This window comes from Tamandua tetradactyla, chromosome 2 (genome assembly GCF_023851605.1).
Source record: "Tamandua tetradactyla isolate mTamTet1 chromosome 2, mTamTet1.pri, whole genome shotgun sequence".
In the NCBI taxonomy this organism is placed as follows: domain Eukaryota; kingdom Metazoa; phylum Chordata; class Mammalia; order Pilosa; family Myrmecophagidae; genus Tamandua; species Tamandua tetradactyla.
The window spans coordinates 46,677,066-46,698,698 of record NC_135328.1 but is presented as its reverse complement, the minus strand read 5'-3'; the positions used below and the strand labels follow the sequence as shown (position 1 = coordinate 46,698,698).

Here is a 21,633-nt window from a genome sequence, read left to right as displayed (position 1 = left end):
TCAGGTCCTACACAGCTGATGAAACAGCTAGAAAATGAATCTTTAATACTGTTTCCTGTACAGAATCCGAGTTTAGTTTCTTTTAAGCAAGAATTACTGACCTATAACCAGAATTCTGGACTCTTAGAAGCATTTGGTAAATTTCTAGGAATGACATTAACCCTGTAAAATAGTTAGCCCTGGGAAATCTTCCCAGCCCCCTGTGGCATGGCTAACATCTGCCATAGGCAGCTTTGCATTTTCATTCTCACTCTGGGTATGTACAAACTAGGCAGTGGGATTTCCTCTCATGATGGCATTCTTCTTTATAGTAACACTGGCTCACCTCTGTTATATGTTCTCCCTCAGCACCTTATATGCTAGAATTACTTCATTAGTTTTTACTGTAAATTAGTGGAAACAACAGAAAGTTTATAGAAATTACTAATTACATGAAAGAGCTGTTATTTTTATCCTTAACATCTTTCCCTCTTTCCCCAATATGCCCAGAAATTCTTTGTTAAGCAATTCTGAATATACCAGCTTTTCCAGAAAGGAGTTGTTTAAGAAGATTTACTCTGGATCCATGAGTTTAGGGGTGGGCAGAGGTTTCAGAGGAATGGTAGCATGAGTTTGGAAGGGATAGCTCTGGAGGATTTGGTGTTTTTCAACCAGTTTGAATCTCTTTGATATGTAGGCCGCCAGCTCTGAAACAGGAAAAAAGGTTTGCTTAGAAAGTTCTCCCCTAGTTCTTATTTAATTGAGAATTGAAACTCAACTGGTTTTTCATAGCAGTTCAGTGGCAGAAAATAACTTACTGTACTAAAACAAGAACTTTCGTATTTAATAAGACAAAGAAGTGAAAGTTTAAGTTTTCACCTGAACTTCCATACAAAATTTCTAGTAAAGCAAAATGAATTGTCCTTGCTGAAGATCTTAGGAAGCTTAAAAAGCAAAAGCAAACTGCTTAAAAAAGAGGTCAGTGAAAACGCTACTGTAAAAAGTGTTGCTTGGTTTTAGATATTGGGACCTTGTCCATTTAAATTAACCTTTGTCACAGCTGGGCATACAAATGTTTTGTTTTAGTTCACAGAGGGTTAACTCTATTCAAGCTTTCACTGTGGCAGGCCTGATCTGTGGAGTCATACAATCTGGTCTTTCAGCCCTGCCAGTCGCTAGGCAGGAAGTCTTATTTCTTAAGCTATCTTTCAGAATGGGGGGTTGGGACTTAGAGAAAGGTGGGGGAAGGGCCTTGGAGCATCTGTAAGGATCAATAACAGAAAGAGAGCTGCAAGAGAGGCCTTTGTGCGCATTTCAAGATAGATGCAGCCCTGTGAGCGGGCCCCTGCCTGGTAGGACAGACACCTAAAACCAAAACAATGCCACCGAATGACTTCCCTGTGAAAATTAAATTGCTGCCTAAGGAAGAAAAATATACTTAAGAATGTGCTTTCAACATTCGATTGGGAATATTCTCACTCAATTTATAAGAATCAGGCAATCCCCACTAGAAATAACCTCAAATTGATTTTTAAATGCCTTTTGTCCTCATGCTAATATTGTATTGAATTGGAGAGGGTGATCATTTTGGTCCTGGTCACATGCATCAAAATACTAAACAATCTGTGTCTCTGTGTCTGTCTGTCTCTATCTCTCTGTCTCTCTCTCTCTCTCAATGTTTGCTTTACCCTATTGGTGTTGGAGGCATCATTAGGGAATGAAGAAAAACAAGATTTAGTTAGGATTTGAGTAGCACATGTGTGAAATCCCTCCCCCAACAGCTGGTTTTGGCTCTTGAAACTTAAACTGAACTAAACAGATGCTTTGGTGTTGTTATTTTGAGATTGTTTACATCAGACTTGTAGGCAAGAAATCCACAAAAAGCATAGGTCTTATTTAAAAATGCACTTACTGTGATATTATGCCACATCTTAATGCATGTTATATAGATGTTAAACGGAAATAAACCTGAGTTTGAGAAAGTAAAGCAATTCCACCAGTGAAATTATGATTTTTAAAAGCTTTCCCAAGTTTGTTGTTCTTTTACTCCAGCCAGATTTTCATTTTTCTAATTCCCCTTTCTGAAGCCCAACTTTAACATCCCCGTTTTACTGTATCCTCTTCCAGGGAACTAAGGCAGTAATTCAGCAGATACTTTTATCATGCAAATCCTTTATGGCAGTTGGGAAAAGTAATGGAGTCCTTGCCGCCTGTCTTCCCCTAAACCCCCAAAGTATTGGTGAAAACTGATGGTAACAGCTGAAGAAAAGGAGTCATAAACAATCTCTAGTACCCTCCTCCCAATTTGAGATCTTTCAGGAATAAATGCATAGACCAACGTGCATTTGAAGCTAGCAGTAAGTTTAATTTGTTTTAGGCTTTTTAAACATTTGTTTATTTATTTTTCAGGCTTTTTGTACCTGACATTCCCCTGGGCAGTTTTGAAACTAGGGAGAATGCTTAGGCATTTCACAGGTCATATGGAAATTTTTTACCCATCTCTCATCTGTACCCTTTTTCTGGAGAAAATTATATATTAAAATCTAATGTAATCTTCACAAACAATGACTCCTAATACCATTTTTTCTGCTTCTCTGATACATTATAATTATGCATTAATATTTAAACCAATGGGCATTTTCCAGAGATATATAAATATTACAACAAAACTTGGAAGTTCACTTACTGATTACATTGTATTAAAATGGGGTATAAAACCTACCATGACCCTTTTGAACAATGTGGTCTTTAATGTGCGTTAGGGAGGGCCTACTGAAGGAGAAGCCATAAAAGTCTTCAGGGTTCAAGATGAGGTTGGGATTTTGGCCCATTGCTTTTGTCATTTTCACACACAAACATCACTGCAATCATGTTTGATTTAGCATCCTTAATACAATGAAGTGGGAGAACAAAAGGATATCAGAGGCACAAGTATGGAAGCCAAACAATCCTCACCCCCCACCTCCCCAAGGTTTTTTCAGATCATTTTCTTTTCTCTGTCCCTCCTGCTACAGGAGTTTGTTTTAAAGACAAGGAAATCATTTCATTTGCAAGGATCTTTTTGCATTCCTCAGTGGTTTGCTTGGGCAATTGAAAAAACAAGCCACTTTTCAAATAATTTTTGGCCTTGTAAAAATTCATGCCCCAAAGACTTGGTAAAAGCATCATAATTAGGAAAAATGCATCTACTAATAACTGAAGGTTGAGAGTTTAGGGGTGTTACTGTTGTGCAACTGTTTTACATATTTTGAAAAGCCTGATGGATGTAAAGGTCATTGCTAACTCTAACAGGGTCTTGATGTGATCCAAAGAGCTTGCATATATTAGGGTGGAAAGCATGGAAGGTCAGGAGTAACTGGCTGATGGGCCTTGGATTGTCTGTGGGGCCAATCAGAATTCCTTTAGGATTTTTAAACCATTTAAACAAGCAAAACTTGCTGCTGCTTCCGTGGCCTCTGGATGGATCCCTTGGCCTGTGTGGTAAAGACTCATCCCCTGCTGCCAGATGGCTCACACAAACTTGGCTACATCTATTCCTTTGCTACAAGCTTCCTGATATGGGGCGGGGGGATCCTCATCAGCCTCACTCGGCCAAGTCACTTGACCTTCATAAGCCTCAATTATGAGGCTAGCATTACCAATCTCACAGGGCTCCTATGAGAATTAAATAAAAGAACCTCTGTCAGAAGGTCCTGTCACATGCTTAATATGCCTTGAAATAGTAAGAAGTTTCAAAGAGTAACAAATTTAGGGAGATAAGTCAGAAGAGAGGATTCTTGGATGAGACTATGGCTGGTGCTGTTGGTACTCAAAGTAAAAAAGTCCCCAGGGAAGGCCTCCATTCAATAGGCCACAATCAGGGAGGGGCCTTTTGGAAGTTTAGCCTTGAAAATGCTGTATAACCAGTGGGACAAGCTGCTGAGCTGCCTTCTCCTACCAGTTGCTGTACTAATATGCTATTCTTGGACTACTGAAAATAATTAGTAACATGGATCCCTGCAAATCTTGAGGCCTTTTCCCTACAGAGGAATCTTTTTCAGTTGCATTGATTGGAAGAAAAAGGAGAGGCATAAGAGGCTCTAAGAAAGCAGAGAGGAAATAATTAGAAAAAGAAGGATAGTAATGTTAGTCTAATTTCCTTCCATGTGTTTTGGTAGATAAATTGCACATCAAGATAATTGCTGTGGCCATGCTTAATAATTCCTTCTCAGATATATCATGAAGAGGTAAAGTTGGAAATGTTGTTAGCATGCTAATCATTGCCCTCTTAACTGGAGTCTTCGGTTTCCCTGCCTTCTGGAGGTTGGGAAAGGGAAGTGTGATTATATCAGTGGCTTATTCCAGTCTTTATATATAAAATACAATTTATCTAGTCAACATTCATTAAGCATTTACTGTGTTCTAGACCTTGGGCATACATAATCCCTTACCTGAATTGAAGATACCGTATTGTACTGCAAAGAGAGAAAAAATAATTTTATTGTTACTTAACAGATACTGAATATTCATTGTTTAAAAAGTGGAGTTTTTGAGGATGATTGGGGAGAGAGGAGAAGCATGACTACCAAAGCATTACTCAAAGCTGGTAGTGGGATTTTTTTTCACTTTGGGACCCTGTATTCAGATTTTTACTGTTTTTGTCAAACATTCCTGAAACTTTTTTGCTTTTCCAAATGTACTGTTGTGAAGTACAGTATTTAAATGTTTTTTTTAACATAGTAAAACAGAGGCCTCGACTACTGTTAGCAAAAATCTAGAGAGGGGCTGTACATCTCATTTCTCAGTTTCTCTGTTAGCAAAAAGTTCTTTTCGTGACATTTCTGCATGTGCCTTCAGTGTGGTGGCTATAACAATCTAGCTTTGCTTTTCGAAGGAGCTGATGAGTTATGAATAACTTATTCAATGTCAGTGATTTAATTATATTTATTAAATAAGCATTCTAAAGCAAATGCCTGTTCTGGACATTAAAAAAAGCAAACCACCCCATGCGCATTTAATTCCAAAAAAATGTTCAGATGAATCCCTGTGGAAAGAAGAGATATGTAGATGAATAGCTCAAAAGGCTTGGCCTCCAAAATGTGGGTACCAGTTTTTAAAAGATGCAGTTAAGAGTGAATATCTTGGCATAATCTGGGTAACCATCATTATGGGAACTATTTTGAAGCAATAATTCTTCAGAAATTAATATCTAGTGTTGCCAAACAATATCACTGTACTTTTTTATATCATTTGAAATGGAATAAATATAATTATTTAACAGTTGTTCAAAGTGGTGAAGAGAACAAATGATATAAGAAAATACAGAATACCATGCTTCATAGAGACACAGATTTTGTACACTCAGAAACATTGGAAACTAAATTTAGGGGTGGTGAAATTTTGGAAGATGGGTTTCAAAACAGAAGGCATCAGAGGAGCTACCTATTTTAGGTAGTATTCCTCCAAAGACCAACAGAAGTCTTCAATTTGGAAGTTAGGTTCTATTCACCTGTATATCTTAGCATCGTGGACTCTTGCTGCTCCCTGTTCCATATGCTTGCAATTTCAGCTATATGGCAACCACCAGGAATGCTTTCTTATTATCATTTGCAACTAGAACTGTAATCAGAAAGAATTACAGAAAGAAGTTTACTATGTTTGTATAGCTTGATTGTGTGTCGTTTTACATAATAATAGGTCCTGTTTTACAAATATATATATATATTTTTTAATTAGAGAAGTTGTAAAACCATGCATAGAATAGAGTTCCCATATATAACCCTGTTATTAACATTTGTTGCAATTGATGAAGAACGCTCTTATAATTGTACTACAAGCTATAGTGCATGGTTTATAAACTGTTTGTGTTATACAGCCCTATTTATATTTTTTACATTTTTATTCTAGTAACACGCGTACAACCTAACATCTCCCATTTTAGCTACATTCAAATATATAATTCAGTGTTGTTATTTACATTCACAATGTTGTGCTGCCATCACCACCATCTATTACCAAAACTTTTCCATCCACGCAAATAGAAACTCTTAAAATTTAAGCATTAAATCCTCATTCTCTCCCCTACCCCAGCCCCTGGTAACCCATAATCTAGTTTTTTACTCTAAATAATTTTCTAATTATTTCATATCACTGAGCTCATATGATATTTGTCCTTTTATGTATGGTTTATTTCACTCAACATAATGTCTTCAGGGTTCATTCATGTAGTATCATGCATCAGAGCTTCATTCCTTTTACAACTGAATGATTTTCCATTGTATGCATATATACCAATTTTTGTTTCATGATTGATTGACACTTGGGTTGCTTCTATCTTTGGCAATTATGAATAATTCCATTGCACATTGATGTGCAAATATCTGAGCCCCTACTTTCAATTATTTTGGTTATTTACCTAGGAGTAGGGCTGCTGGGTCATATGGTAATAGTTAACTTTCTGAGGAACTGCCAAACTGTCTTCCACAGTGGCTACACCATTTTACTTTCCCACTAACAATAAATGAGTGCTCCTATTTCACCACATCCTCTCTATATTAGTCAGGGTTCTCTAGGGAAACAGAACTAACAGGAGATATCTGTAAATATGAGTAGAGAATTGGTACTTTGATTAGGATTGCATTGAATTTTGTAAATAGCTTTGGGTAGAATTGACATCTTAACAAATTTAGTCTTCCATCCCGTAAACACGGAATGTCCTTCAGTTTATTTAGGACTGCTTTGATTTCTTTTAGCAATGTTTTATAGTTTTGTGTAGAAGTCTGCTATATACTTGGTTAGATTTATTCCTAGAAATTAGATTCTTATAGTTGCTATTATAGATGGATTTTCCCCTTGATTTCCTCTTCTCATTGTTCATTACTAGTGTATAGAACACTACTGATTTTTGTGTGTTTATCATGTACCCTGCCGCTTTGCTGAATTCAGTTATCAGTTTTAGTAGTTTTAGTGTTTAGCAGTATTTTTCTGGATTTTCTGTATGTAGGATCATGTCATCTGCATGACATTATTATTATTATTATTATTATGAGAATGTGTGTACATACACTGTCATGCATTCATGTTAGTTTGTTTTACAAATTGAACTGGTAGCCCTCATTGTGCAACATGCACTTTCCTGTAGGTATCCCAGAGCTTCTTCCTTATTAGTGTAGCTCTATGATAATATATTACACATTTTATACATTTGCCATGAGATAGTTATTAATTGCTGTTGACAAGAAAATCTACCACCACCACCCCTTTTATTTCATTGGTGGCTGGATGGAGCTGAGGTTAATATATGCCACCATTAGTTTCTTTCCCTGTGACTAGCTGAAATCCTACTGTGGTTAAGTCCTACTATGCCATTGTTTTAATCGTCTCCTCTATTAAGTTGGTGTTTTAAAAATTGGCTATTGAGTCTAGGTTTCTCTCGAATGTGTAGAAATTATATCCCCAGAGCACCCTCCCCTCATTCCCACATGCCTTTTGGAATCACAGACATTAAAATACTTGTCATGAGGTGACTAATCTGATACTAGAGAAAACCCATCTATCATAGAATAGTTTCTGTTATATAAAGTCCATCATATAGCATATGCTGAAAAATATTTGGACTCAATTTCTAGTTCTTTATTTCCACCAACTAGTAGTCTTACCAAAGTGCCCACTTTGGAGAATGATATATGTTTAGGGAGGCTTGAAGACTGGGAGGAAAGGGGTGCTAGTTTTATGAAGTATTAGTCTAGTGTCTCAGGAAAGCAAAATCCTTTGGTTCTGATGGCTACATTAATAAAATATGTTATATGACATGGTGCTTATATGTATTGCTTAAGCTTCATAATTTGTGATCCTAGTGATGAATGCAGAGAAACTTCAAGACTTATTTTGAATGCTGTTTTATACGTGGAAGGAGTTACAAAAGCACTTTCTGCAAATAGAATGGGAATGCCCCAAAATGCATACATCTGTGTTTGGGGCCCATAATACTAAATCTGTTCAGAATTCTGGAAAAAGTGGCCTTCTAGTAAGGTAGAGTGGAAACTACATTTTCCATCCTCATAAAACATATGGTTTCACTTCAGGTGTGCTAATTGGTCTCATCTTCACCAGAACTCAGAACTGGGCAGGCACCTAGGGAGCAGATTACTGAACTCTGAACATTGGCACAGGTATCTGGGTTGGCCCCACCAGTTTGTCATCTGAAGTTCTTATAAACTATACACTTTGATTTGTACGTAGAGAAACTACACTGTTCGTTCATTCCGGTGGTTGCTAACTGACATTGAGCTGTATGTTAGGGATACACATAGCTATGTGTTAAGGATACAGAAAAGAATTGATCTCCACCAGATGGAGCATGCAGTCCAATAGAAAGAGATAGCTACAAACTAGGTTAGTGCTACCAGCTGTTGGAGGCATGATGCTTCTGCTTCCTACCTGTTTGAAGCTTTTTCGCTCATATTTCCTACCTGTCTGAAGGACTTCCTTTAACGTTTCTCTTAAAGGTGGTCTGCTGAGAAGTTCTCAGTTTTCCTTCACCTGAGGATGTCTTTATTTTACTGAAGGGTATTTTTGCAGGGTATAGAATTCTGGAATGATGGCTTTTTTCTTTCAACATCTGAGAAATGTTGTCCACTGCCTTCTTCTCTGTAGCTTCTGATGAGAAATCCACTGTCATTTGAATTCTTTTCCTATAGGTAATGCGCTGTTTCTCTGACTGCTAAAAAAATTTTTCTTTGTCTTCAGTTTTCAGTACTTTGCTTATTATTATGTGTCTTGGGTGATTTCTTTGGAAGTATCTTTTTTTAGTTTTACTCAACTTCTTTTTTTGGGGGGGATGGGTGTGCATGGACCAGGAATCAAACCTAGGTCTCCTACATGGCAGGCAAGCATTCTACCACCGAAACATCTGTACACCCAATGGATGGTTATTGAATCTGTAGCTTTTTCACCAAGTTTGGGAAGTTTTTAGCCATTATTTCTCCAAATATTTTTTTCAGCCTCATACTCTTTCTTTTCTCCTTTTGGGACTCTTTTGACACTAATATTAGATTTTTTGTTATGTCATCAGTCTCTGAGTCTTTTTATATATATATATATTTTTTATTGAGATATCTCCATGCACCACACTGTGCATCTAAAGTACACAGTTGGTGGCTCAAAATATCATCACATAGTTACATATTCATCACCTTGATCATTTTTAGAACATTTACATCCCCCTAGAAAAAGAAATAAAGAGAAAGAAGAAAAAACCCATTCATCCCATAAGCCTTACCCCTCCCTAGTTGACCACTAGGGACTAGTTGACCACTAGTATTGCAGTCTACCCAATTTTTTAACCCCTTATCCCCCTATTTTAGTTTGCAAGCTGCCAGAATATGATACACCAGAAATGGAATGGCTTTTAAAAAGGAGAATTTATTAAGTTGCAAGTTTACATGTTCTAAGGCGGTGACGATGTCCAAATTAAAGCAAGGCTATTGAAACGTCCAATCAAAGCATACAGGGAAAGATACCTTGAGTAAAGAAGGCTGATGAAGTTCAGGGTTTCTCTCTCATCTAGAAGGACACATGATGACGTCTGCTAGCTTTCTTTCCAGGCTACCCTGGAAAACGCCTGGGGGCATTTTCCTTCATCTCCAAAGATCTCTGACTACATAGTCTCTCGTGGTTCTCATGGCTCCGAAGCTTTTTCCAAAATGTTTTCTCTTTTAAAGGATTCCAGTAAGTTAATCAAGACCCACCTGGAATGGGTGCAGTCATATCTCCCTCTAATCAAAGATTAATACCCACAATTAGGCATGTCACTGCTCTGTGGAGATAATCTTATCAAGTTTCCAACCTACAGTACTGAATAGGGATTAAAAGAAAGGGCTGCCTCCACAAGATGGATTAGGATTAAAACGTGGCTTTTCTAGGGTACATAATCCTTTCATAAAGGCACATTACCCTTCCCTTTATTTATTTATTCCTTTGTTCATATTTTTTACTCATCTGTCCATAGCCTGGGCAAAGGGAGCATCAGCCACTTTTTCACATTGTAAAAGCTATAAAGTTATACAAGTCGTCTTCAAGAATGAAGACTATGGGAATACACTTCAACAGTTTCAGGTACTTCCCTCTAGCTACTCTAATACACCATCAACTAAAAAGAGATATCTATATAATGCATAAGGATAACTTCCAGGTTAACCTTTTTAAATCTGTTTGAAATCTCTCAGCCACTGAAACTTTATCTTGTCTCATTTCTCTCTTCCCTCTGTTGATCAGAAGACTTTCTCAATCCCATGATTGGCTTTATTTTTCTCTCTAACTGGGGCCTGATCTCTTTTTTGGTTACTTTAACTGTTTTTGTATATAGCTATGGTAACTTTTAGGGGTGCAGCACTCCATTTCTGGGTGTTAGGTATCACAAGATTAATCAAAGTTCCAGGGAAATACCTGCTGATACAGATATAGTTCAGTGTCCCAGAATCTAGAAATACACTTACAACTTCAGACTAAGTGTGTCTGCTATAAGGGCTTACAATCTAGACTCCGATTTCTAATAAGTATTTTCTGAAAGAGATCTTAGAATATTTTTTCTTTTGTTTCTGGCTTATTTTGTACAACATATTGTCCCCAGTGTTTATTCAGTTCACTGCATGCCTCTGGACAATCTGCCTGTGTTTAGATGCCCACATAGCCAGACACCTTTGGAGATGCAGAAGGAAAACGCCCCCAAGGAAGCTGTTTTGAAAGGAGAAGCTGAAAGAGAAAGCTAACAGATGTTGGCACATTCCTTCCCAGCTGACAGAGGTGTTCCAGACCCATTGGCCTTTCTTGAGTCAAGGTATCTTTCTCTGGATGCCTTAGTTTGGACAATTTTTAATGCCTTAGAACTATAAACTTGCAACTTAATAAATTAAAAGTTGTTCAGTTCATGGTATGTTGCATTCCAGCAGCTTCAACAAACCAAAATAGTCCTCTTTCATTCTTTCAGCTATTGATATCTAATTCCCCCATGCCTATTTATTGAAAAGATACTTCTGTCCCAGTTCGGTTGATTTCGGGGCCTTATTGAAGATCAGTTTCCATAGATTTGACTTATTTTGATTCAGTTCCATTGGTCAATACTCCTATCTTTGTGCCAGTATCATACTATTTTGACTGTGTGGCTTAATAGTAAGTTTTAAAGTCAGGAGGTATTAGTCCTCCCACTTTGCTCTTCTTTTTTAGGATATTTTTAGCTATTTGGAATCTCTTTTCCTTCCACATAAATTTTTAATTAGCTTTTTTTCAGGTCTTCAAAGTAGATTGTTCGGATTTTGGTTGGTATTACACTGAATCTGTAGATCAGATATCATAACAACATTCAACCTTCCTATCCATGAGCATGGAATGTCTTTCCATCTATTAAGGTAATTTTTTTTTCTCTATTTTAGCAGTGTTTTGTAATTTTCTTTGTACAAATGCTTGACATCCCTGCTTAGGCTTCCAGTACAGTGTTGAATAATACTGGTGACAGTGGGCATCCTTGTCTTGTTCCCAATCTTAAGGGAAATGCTTTCAGTCTCTCACCATTAAGTATTATGCTGGCTGTGGGTTTTTCATATATGTCCTGTATGATATTGAGAAAGTTTCATTCGATTCCTACCATTTGAAGTGTTTTTATAAGGAAGGGATGCTGAATTTGTCAAATGCTATTTCAGTATCAATCAATATAATCATGTGATTTTTTTCCTTCTGATTTGTTAATGTGGTGTATTGCAGTGATTGATTTTCTTGTGTTGAACCACCCTTGCATTCCTGGGATAAACTCCCCTTGGTCATGATGTATAATTCTTTTAAGACATTGTTGGATTCAATTTACTAATATTTTGTTGAAGATTTTTGCATCTATGTTCATTAGGGAGATAACTAATATAGTTTTCCTTACGTGTAGTGCTTTTATCCGGTTTTAGTATTAGAGTGATGTTAGCTTCATAAAATGAGTTACGTAACGTTCCTTTTTCAATTTTTTGGAAGAGTTGAGCAAGACTGGTGTTAGTTCTTTTTAGAATGTTTGATAAAATTCCCCTGTGAAGCTGTTTGATCTTGGGCTTTTCTTTGTAGGGAGATTTTTGATGACTGAGTGATTCTTTATTCTTATAATTGGTTTGTTTCTTCTTGAGTCGGTATAGTAGTTCGTGTGTTTCTAGGAATTTGTCCATTTCGTCTGAATTGTCTAGTTTGTTGCCATATAGTTTATTATTGTATTTGCTTATGATTTTCTTATTTCTTCAGGATCCGTGGTAATGATCCCCCTCTCATTTCTGGTTTTGTTTATTTGTGCCCTTTCTCTTTTTTTCTTTGTTAGTCTAGCTAAGGGGTCCATCAATTTTATCTGTTTTCTCAAAGAACCAACTTTTGGTTTTGTTGATTTTTTCTAATGTTTTTTTCTTCACTGGTTTGTTTATTTCTGCTTTAATCTTTGTTAGTTATCTTTGGGGTTAGTTTGCTAACCTGACAGGACTCCCTTTCTTTAATTTTTCCAGGTGAGCAGTTAAGTCCTTAATTTTGCTCATTCTTGTTTTTTTAATACAGACATTCAAGGCAGTAAATTTTTCTCTCAGTACTACCTTTGCCACATCCTATATGTTCTGTATGTTGTATTCTCATTATCATTCATCTCCAGATATTTACTTGTTTCTCTAGCAATTTCTTCTTTGAACCACTGATTATTTTTGAGTGTGTTGTTTAATCTCTTATATTTGTGAATGCTCTTATTCTTTGGTGATTATTAATTTCCAGTTTCACTCCAATATGGTCAAAGTGCTTTAGTTAATGTGTCTCACCATATAATCTATCCTGGAGAACATTCTATGTGCACTAGAGAAGAATGTATATCCTAGTGTTTTGGGGTGTAGCAATCTATCTATGTATATTTCTATATAGATAGATTAGGCCTAATTCATTTATCACATTGTTTAGGTTTTCTGTTTCCTTGTTGATCTTCTGTCTGCTTATTCTATCTATAGTGAGGAGTGGTATATTGAAACCTCACATTATTATTGTTGAGACATCTATAGCTCTCTTCAATTTTGCCAATTTTTGACTCATGTACTTTGGAGCACCTTAATTAGGAGCATAAACATTTGTAATTATTATTTCCTCTTGGTGAATTGTCCCACTTATTAATATGTAGTGTCCTTCTTTGTCTCTTATGACATTTTTACATTTAAAGTGTTTTATCTGATATTAATATAGTGACTCCTGCTTTCTTTTGGTTACAGCTTGCAAAGAACATCTTTTTCTGCCCTTTCACTTTGAATCTGTTTGTGTCCTTGGGTCTAAGATGCATCTCTTATAAACAGCATATAGATGGGTTATATTTTTTAATCCATTCCGGCAATTTGTATTATTTACTTGGTGCGTTCAATCCATTAATGTTGGAAGTTATTACTGTAAAAACAGTTCTTGAATCTGCCATCCTATCCTTTAGTTTTTATTTGTTAAATCTGTATATTTTTTCCCTTTCTCTGTTTTTATCCTTTAAATTACTCTTGCTGGTATTCTTCAGTTCTGTGCCCTTCTCCAGACCTCCCTCTCCTGTTTTTGTTCGTTTGTTTGTTTGTTTTACCTGACAGGACTCCCTTTAGTATTTCCTGTTAGGCAGGTCCCTTGTTGACTAGTTTTCTCTTTTTTTGTTTTTGGTCATTTTAATCTCTCCCTCAATTTTGAAGGACAACTTGGCTAGATAAAGAATTCTTGGCTGGAAGCTTTTCTTGCTTAGAATCTTAAATATATCATACCACTGCCTTCTTTCCTCCATGGTACCTGTTGAGTATTCTGAATTCAGTTTTAGTTGTTTTCCCTTGTATGTAGTAGATCCTTTTCTCATGCTGCTTTCAGGATTTTTTTGTTTCTCTTGAACGTATGACAGTTTCATTAGTATGTGTCTTGGAGTAAGCCTATTTGGATTTATTCTTTTCAGAGTTCGTTGGGCATCTTTGATTTGCATGTTTATATCTTTTGTCTGTGTGAAGTTTTCCCCAATTATGTCTTCCAGCCCTTTGATCTTCTCTTTTCCTTTAGGGATACCAGTGATTTTTATTTTGTGCACCTTTTACCCATCATTTCCCTAAGATCCAGTTCCATTTTTTTCTATCTTTCTTGCCATTTGTTCTTCTGTGTGCTCTAGTTCAACTGTTCTGTCTTCTAGCTCACTTTTTCTTTCTTCTTCTTCTTCGAATCTGCTACCATGTGTCTCTAGTATATTTCTAATCCGGTATACTGTATTTTTCATCACTGTGAGATGTCATTTTTCTATTCAGTCTTTCAGATTCTTCTTTATGCTTTTCTAGTATCTTCCTGATATCTTTTATTTTTGAGTAGTTCTGTATTATAGGTCCCCTCTGGAGTTTTAATTTGGTCATTTGACTGGGCCATTTCTGCTTGGCTCTTCACATGCTTTATGATTTTCTGTCATATTTGTAGCATTTAATTATCTTATTAGTTTGCAAGTTGGTTTCCTTCATGCTTCCAAAGTTTTGAATTTATTTGATTTTGCATTGAAGGTTCTGTTTTGCACTTGTTTTTTCAGTATATATATATTATATATTCTATAAATTTATATTTTAAATATTTCAGTGTGAAGTCATAGAGGGATTCTGAGGACCCATCTATATTCTGTGGACCTATCCATATTCAGTTCTGATCTTTAAATTTCAGAAAGCTGCCTTTAACATGCCTTAACACACATAATGATTCCAAAGGACTCTCAATTTCTGTAAATATCCATCTGTTTACTCAAATAAAATGTTTGGAGCAAATTCGTATGATCTAGAATAGCAATAATTCACTTAAAGGCCAAATGAAATACAGAGGCAGCTTTGGTATAAAGATTCCTTATGTGAATATATAGAAATTATTTTTATTCTCTAGATCTCAATTTTTCCACCTGTAAAGGAAAGATAAATAGTTTCTTTCTGAAGATCCTCTCTGACTGTGAAATGTAGTGACTCCGTAATCCAGGACCAAGTAATCAGAAAAGTTACAAGTAATGAGTGATAATACATCAACCCTCAAATCAGTAATATTATTTTAAATGAGAAACCCCAGTAGCCAAATGAACTTCTTAATTAGAGTCTGATAGAAGCACAGAATTTTGATGGTTGGAAGCCACACCAATGAAAGTTTTGGGGAATCTCTTTGAAATAAATACAAAAACAATTTTGCATGTACATGCTCTCCTAAAGGAGATTTTGACAACTCTGATTTAACTGTTTAGCATGTGTATTAGCTTGTTAAATGCTATCAGAATGCAGTATACCAAAAGTGGAATGGCTTTTAAAAAGGAAATTTATTAAGTTACAAGTTAACAGTTCTAAGGGCATAAAAATGTCCAAACTATGGCATTCAGAGAAAGATCCCTTGATTCAAGAAAGGCCGATGTCTGTCACATGGGAAAGCACATGGCTTGCATCTGTTGGTCCTTCTTCCCTGTTCCATTGCTTCCAGCTTCTGATGCCAGTGATTTCCTCTCTAAGCATCTGTGGGCCTTTACTTAGCTCCTCCAGGACACAGCTTTGGGTTCTGGCTTGCTTAGCATCTCATGGAAAGGGATGTGGCAACATCTTCTGGGCTCTGCATCTCCAAATGTCCATGTCTAGACATCAGCTCGCTCTCTATTGGCACTTCAGGCATCTCCAAATGTCTGTGTCTCTGTCTACTCTGAAGCAACTGTTCTCCAAGTGTCTCTTTCACCTCTTTGTTTTCTCTTTTAAAGGACTCTGGTAAACTAATCAAGACCCACCTTGAATAGGTGGAGTCACATCTATCTAATCAAAAGGTTGCGCCCACAGTTGGGTGGGTCTGTCTCCATGGAAACAATCTAAGTGGAGGTTCCACCCTGAACTATATAGGTCTGGCCCCACAAAATTGGATCAGGATTAAAACATGGCTTTTCTGGGATACATTGTAGTTTCAAACCAGCAGTTTGATTACGCTAAGTTCGTTTTCACTTCTCTAATAGAGGCCTATAAATTAAGCTGAAATTCCTATTTAGATATTTCTAAAGAGAACTATGGCCCCTGGGAGGAGAAATAATGATCATAATCATAACAAAATATAACTACCTTTGTTGAGCCACATCTTCGTGTCTAGAACCCTACAAAGTCTCTTGTATATTTTAATCTCTTCATTGTCACAATAATCCTGTAAATTGGATAGTTTTATCTTACTTATAGATGAAGTCATTGAAACTTAGAAAGATGAATTGAATTACCTGAGGTCACACAGGTAAATAGCTGGGATGCACACCTGTGGATACTTTTGCTTTTGACTTTATACTTGTAGTAAACAGAGAAGCAAAAACTTCAAGGGCAACTTAATTGCAAAAGCTTAGTAAATTTTCCTCTTCTAACTCTGGAAGCAATCTCTGAACCATAAGTTGATGTGAAGGGGCGCACTCAAGCTACTGAGCCAGACATATGAAGCTATTAGAAGAAGGTGGTTTTCTTCACTTGACTGGTAGGCAAACCCATAGGGCCCAGGCATGTAAGAGTTGGAAGCTCATTCAAGTGAATCATATCCCTTCCTCAAAGGCATTCCAAAGCTTTAGAATTTATGGGTTCTTTCTCATATATACCTATTTGATCCTCATAGGTTTTTAAAAGAGAATCACTGTTCTCATTTTTTTACTGATGGGTATCCTGAGACAAATGGTGATGAAATGATAATGGTAATAGCAATAGCTCACATTTATTGAATATTTGCTATGTGTCAGGCATTTTACATGAATTAACTCTGTTCTAGAGTATATTACATATTCTATTCTAAGCACATTATATGTATTAGCTCAGTTAATCCTAATAGCAACCTTATGAGGCATAGGTACTATTGATATCCCCATTTTATGGATGAGACAACAGAGGCATAGGGAGACTAAGGAATATGGTCATATATTTAGTAAATGTCAAAGCTGAGATTTGAATCCAGACATTTTGACCGCAAGGTCTTAATCACTATACTATGTTACTTTTTGATAAGGAGAGAAGAGACCAGCCTGAGATCGCAGGCCTAGCTTAATCTTTACCAGCTTTGTGTAAAGGCTGGAGTACAATGGTGGATTGTGGGGCCTAGCTTAATCTTTACCAGCTTTGTGTAAAGGCTGGAGTACAATGGTGGATTGTGGGTTTTGGGCTTCTATTAATGACCCAAAGATAGGAGTGGAAGCTTATATGATATCAATAGGCAAGAATATCAGGGTGGCACAGAAAAGGCGATAAACAAAGTCTTGTGTTTTGTTCCAAGGCCCAGTTTACCATTACAGGATGTGAATGAAGCAGCTTAGCAACAAACCATGGGGGAAAAAAAAAACTGATAATTTAAGTTACTATATGCTCAAGACTGATCAATAATATGAATTTATTTTCTTTTGTGCAGTTATAATAGTGTATACTTTCACACCTACATTATGGCTGATTTAAAGATTGTAAACCCAATTTGCATCCATTAAAAACAGTATCTAAAGGGAAAAGAGGGAATAGAACTCTCTCTGCTGATCATCTCAGACCACACTAGACTCTAAGCATGAAATTTTCACGTGGTCCTTCCAAGCAGGAGCAAGTTCAAAGAAGGCAGATGACCAGTGTGATGAGGAGACTGGGAATTCTATGCCATACAAGTCAGTTGCTGAGATTAGGGGCATTAAACTCCAAAAACTGTAAAGCCTTCAGGGGAAAGGAGGGAGTAGGCTTGTTCAGGCTGGTTCATAGGTTGAATTAAGGCCAGTAGATTTTTTTATAGTGAGTCATATTTTAGCTTCAACATAAGGAAGTGTTAACACCACTGAATTATATTTGAATGTAGATAAATTGAGAAATTTATGTTGTATATATGTTGCCAGAATATTAAAAAAAAAAACAAAACACCATAGAACTATACAACACATGTGAACTCTGGATTATAGTTAATAGTATAGATATAATATTTTTCCATCAATTGTAACAAAGGAACCATACTAATGCAAAATGTTAATAGGGAAAACTGTGGGGTATGTGGGAACTTTGCACTTTGTGTGTGATTTTTCTGTGAATCTACAGTTGCTCTAATAAAAAAACAGAATAATTTCTTCATTAGTGGAGGTGCTCAAGCCAATGCATGAAAATTATTTTTTAAAAATATAGTCAATTAAACCTTTAGATAGGGAAGCTAAACATGGATTCTTCTAAGGCCCCATTAGTACTATTAGGATTAGGACTAAATTCTTACTCTTCATCTTGGGTTCTTTCTACTCTTTCCTGCCTCTGATACTAACAAGTTTGGCATCTGGACATAGCCTAAACCTCTGAAGTCAACTTCATAATTTGTGATACAAACATATAGATGCCATCTATTAACCATCTATGCATTTATTCAGCAGTATTTATTGAATACATCCTTTGCTAGGTCTAAGGATATAAACATACACAGGATGTACTCCCTGTCCTTGTGATTTTTTTTTTCCCCTTGGCAGGCACCGGGAATCAAACCTGAATCTCTGGCATGCCAGGCGAGAGCTCCGCCTGTTGAGCCACCATGGCCTGCCCTGTCCTTGTGATATTTATATTCTAGGTTGAAAAGAATGACTAATCTCTTTTTATCACTGAGCAATATAACCACATCCCAACATCAGTATATATTTATATTTGAACACAAAGTAGTACATGCTTGTGCTAAAGAGATAATATAGAGTAGAAGTGTTTTGTCTATCCCCTGTGTCCCTACCTTCACTCTCCCTCCCCACTTGAATAATCACTGGTGCTTCTAGACTTTTATACATCCATATATATGTTCATGTATACGTATGTTATGGTTTTTAAAAACGGAAATGGTCTCACACCAAACATTTACTTTCCTTTGGCTGTCTTTCTTTGATAGTACATGTAGATATGTCTTGCCCTTTTTAAATGATTACCTGTTATTCCACCCTATACCTATGTTAATTTATTTAACCATACTCTTACTGATTAATATTTAGGTTGCCCAGCTTTTCATCATTACAAACAGTGTGGCAATTATATTTAACAGGAATTCTAATGCAAGAGGAGGAGGGCAATGAAAATAGGTGTCAGGAAAGCATACCCTGTGAAAAATTCTTAAAAGGAACTGAAAACGTTGACTTCCGCAGTAAATATGTCTTGCATGAAAGAAAAGTTTAGGGAACTGTGGTTACTGTCTTTATCTGCAAAGGTCTATCCCACGGGGCTCCAAATAATGGATCTAGATCTGGTGGGTAGAAAGCTACCTAGTGGAAAATTACAAGTCAGAATATGGAAGAACCTAGTAGTGGTCATAGCTGTTCTGTAGTGATGATATAGTGAGTGCCTTGTTTATGGAAGTATGCTAGCATTCATTCCTTAGGTTGGGCATAGATGACCTCTTGATGCCCCTTTAAGCACTGAAATTCTACCCATGTAGGAGAAATTGCAGCCTTCCTAGAGTCCTTCAGATGAAAGCGCAAAGGGCTTCTTCCTGCTTTGACATTTACCATTTTCATGAATGGAATTTTTTTTACATTACCTGTGGATTGGGCATTTGGAAATAATTTTTCCTCCAAAGGCTAGACCATGTGAGCCTTCTATCTTTTTTTCCCTTTCCATTGTCCCTGTCAGTGTATTACATGTTGGCAGCTTTTTTAGTCATAGAAGTTTTCACTTAACCTAACCTTGAACAGCAATCTGTTCAGAACAGGTAAATCTCGTGTTATTTAGTTAGTCTTCCCCATGCCAAAACACTCAGAATCCCTACGGGCCTGTTTATGCCTTTTAATGCTCATTCATTAGGAAAGCTGTTATTTATGATCTTTATAGTTTTCAAACACTGACAAAATTCAGGGATTTCTAGTGCTCCTCAGGCCTTGGAGAAGATCCTCATCCGACATGTCCATTGTGCTCTTCCTACAGCTTCTCAAATCTCTAATTTGACTGTATCCTTGGTACCTTGCCCTTAGGAATTCCTGGAACATTTACTTTGCCTGTTTTTGCTTTTGGAAATGCCTCACTGGGGAAGTATGGCAGTTAAGCATATTAATTTGCTATTATTTCTTCCACTGACACGTGTGAATACTCCACAGGTCTCTTCTTCTAAGCGAAACCCACTGTGGGGCAGAAAAGAATCTCTTCCTCTAACCTAAATCTACTATGGAGCAGGAAACCTGGATTTGATTCCAGGTTCTTTCATGAATAAATCATTTCTATGAGCTTCATTTTCCTCACTTGCAAAATGAGAGTTATTTCACTAAGCAAACATTTTGGAAAGAGTGGTCTGTGGCAGTTATTTCTACTATTTTCTTGACTCCTTGAAATTCAACTCATTCTCTCTGTTTTCCTCAAGTTGCCATCAGATGGCTCCTGACGATTATTAGTATTACTGTCATACCACGCCATTATCGGAGTATGAGGCAAAGGGAAAAAGTCTGGTAATACTTGTCTTTATTTTAGTTTTTGATACTTGTTCATTATGGATTTTTCCTGCATTAATTTTGATTTTTTAAAAATATTGCATTAAATAGTATTTATATTGATAACTAAGTATTTTGACACTCTCTTAAATTTTGCCCAAGGCGTTAATCTTGGCCCTGCCTATCATCTCATCCGTCAGTCATTCCCAGTCCGTAGCCCCAGTTTCTCTGCACTGTTGTCTGCCCCCATTTTGTATAATGGTTTGTTTCCTTGATTCCCCTGGCATTTTACACTGTCCAAGTTCTCCTTCCCTCTCAGAGCACCTTTTTCCTATCTTTTCTTGCTTTTGCTCTTCCTGACCTTTAAATATAGATAGGTTTTCTTTAAGGTCTCTATCACAGTCAAATTTATTTTGATTATAGGAAAAACTCTTTTCAGACTTAACTAGGTAAAGCCCTCAGTGGGAGTTATTGGAAGGAAACCTGAATACAGCATAGGCTATATGGAAATACTGAAGAGTTGGGGTTTAAGAGGGATGGCTGCAAAGTCATCAGGATCCACAGTAATCACTCTTAGCAGCTCTGAAGACATGTGCTATAATACCCCTGCTTTTTTTCACCCCTCAGCCCCCAGTACCACCACCACCACATAGTATCTCTGCCTTTCTGGAACCAGGCCATCACACTGGTCACATTTACAGATTCAGTCATTTCAGAGGATGAGTCCCTGAACAGAGACTTTCATTGAACCAGTTTCCGCCTGTCTTTTTCCAGTCCAATTAGCAGTGACCAGTATCTATCCCTGGGCAGTCAACTTATTTAGCAATGTAAACTTTGTGCCTTACAAGTGGGGCGGTAGCTGTTCTTAAAGAAAAAGGGTTGGTGTGAGCTGAGCAGACAGCCTAAAAGATATCTACTACAGGTTCTGCTCTCTCATAATACATTTGTCCTCTGGCAATCTCATCTTTGTGTACAGCCTCCCTACAGAAGACTTTCAAGTCAATTTAACTCCAGAATCGCATGTTCTGATGTTCCTTGCCGACCCTCCGCACCCCTCACTCCCCAAACACATTTAAATAACCACATCCAGCAAGCCTCTTGGCCTATGGTGTTCCCTCTAGTTGAAAAACCTTTTGACATACTTTTACCCTGAGGCCAAGTTCAGATTATGCCTCTTCTAAATTATCTTTTCTTCTTCCTCCCCAGCTGACTTCAGAATCACTTACTAACTTCTCTCTTCCCAGCACATTTCTTGCTAGTGTAAT

General features: G+C 36.9%; 1 protein-coding gene across 10 annotated transcripts in view; it reads left to right on the top strand.

The window, feature by feature from the left end:
• The window catches only part of NR6A1 (nuclear receptor subfamily 6 group A member 1), a 292,713-nt gene that overhangs the window by 202,798 nt on the left and 68,282 nt on the right, over nt 1–21,633 (top strand). The window lies entirely within an intron of this gene.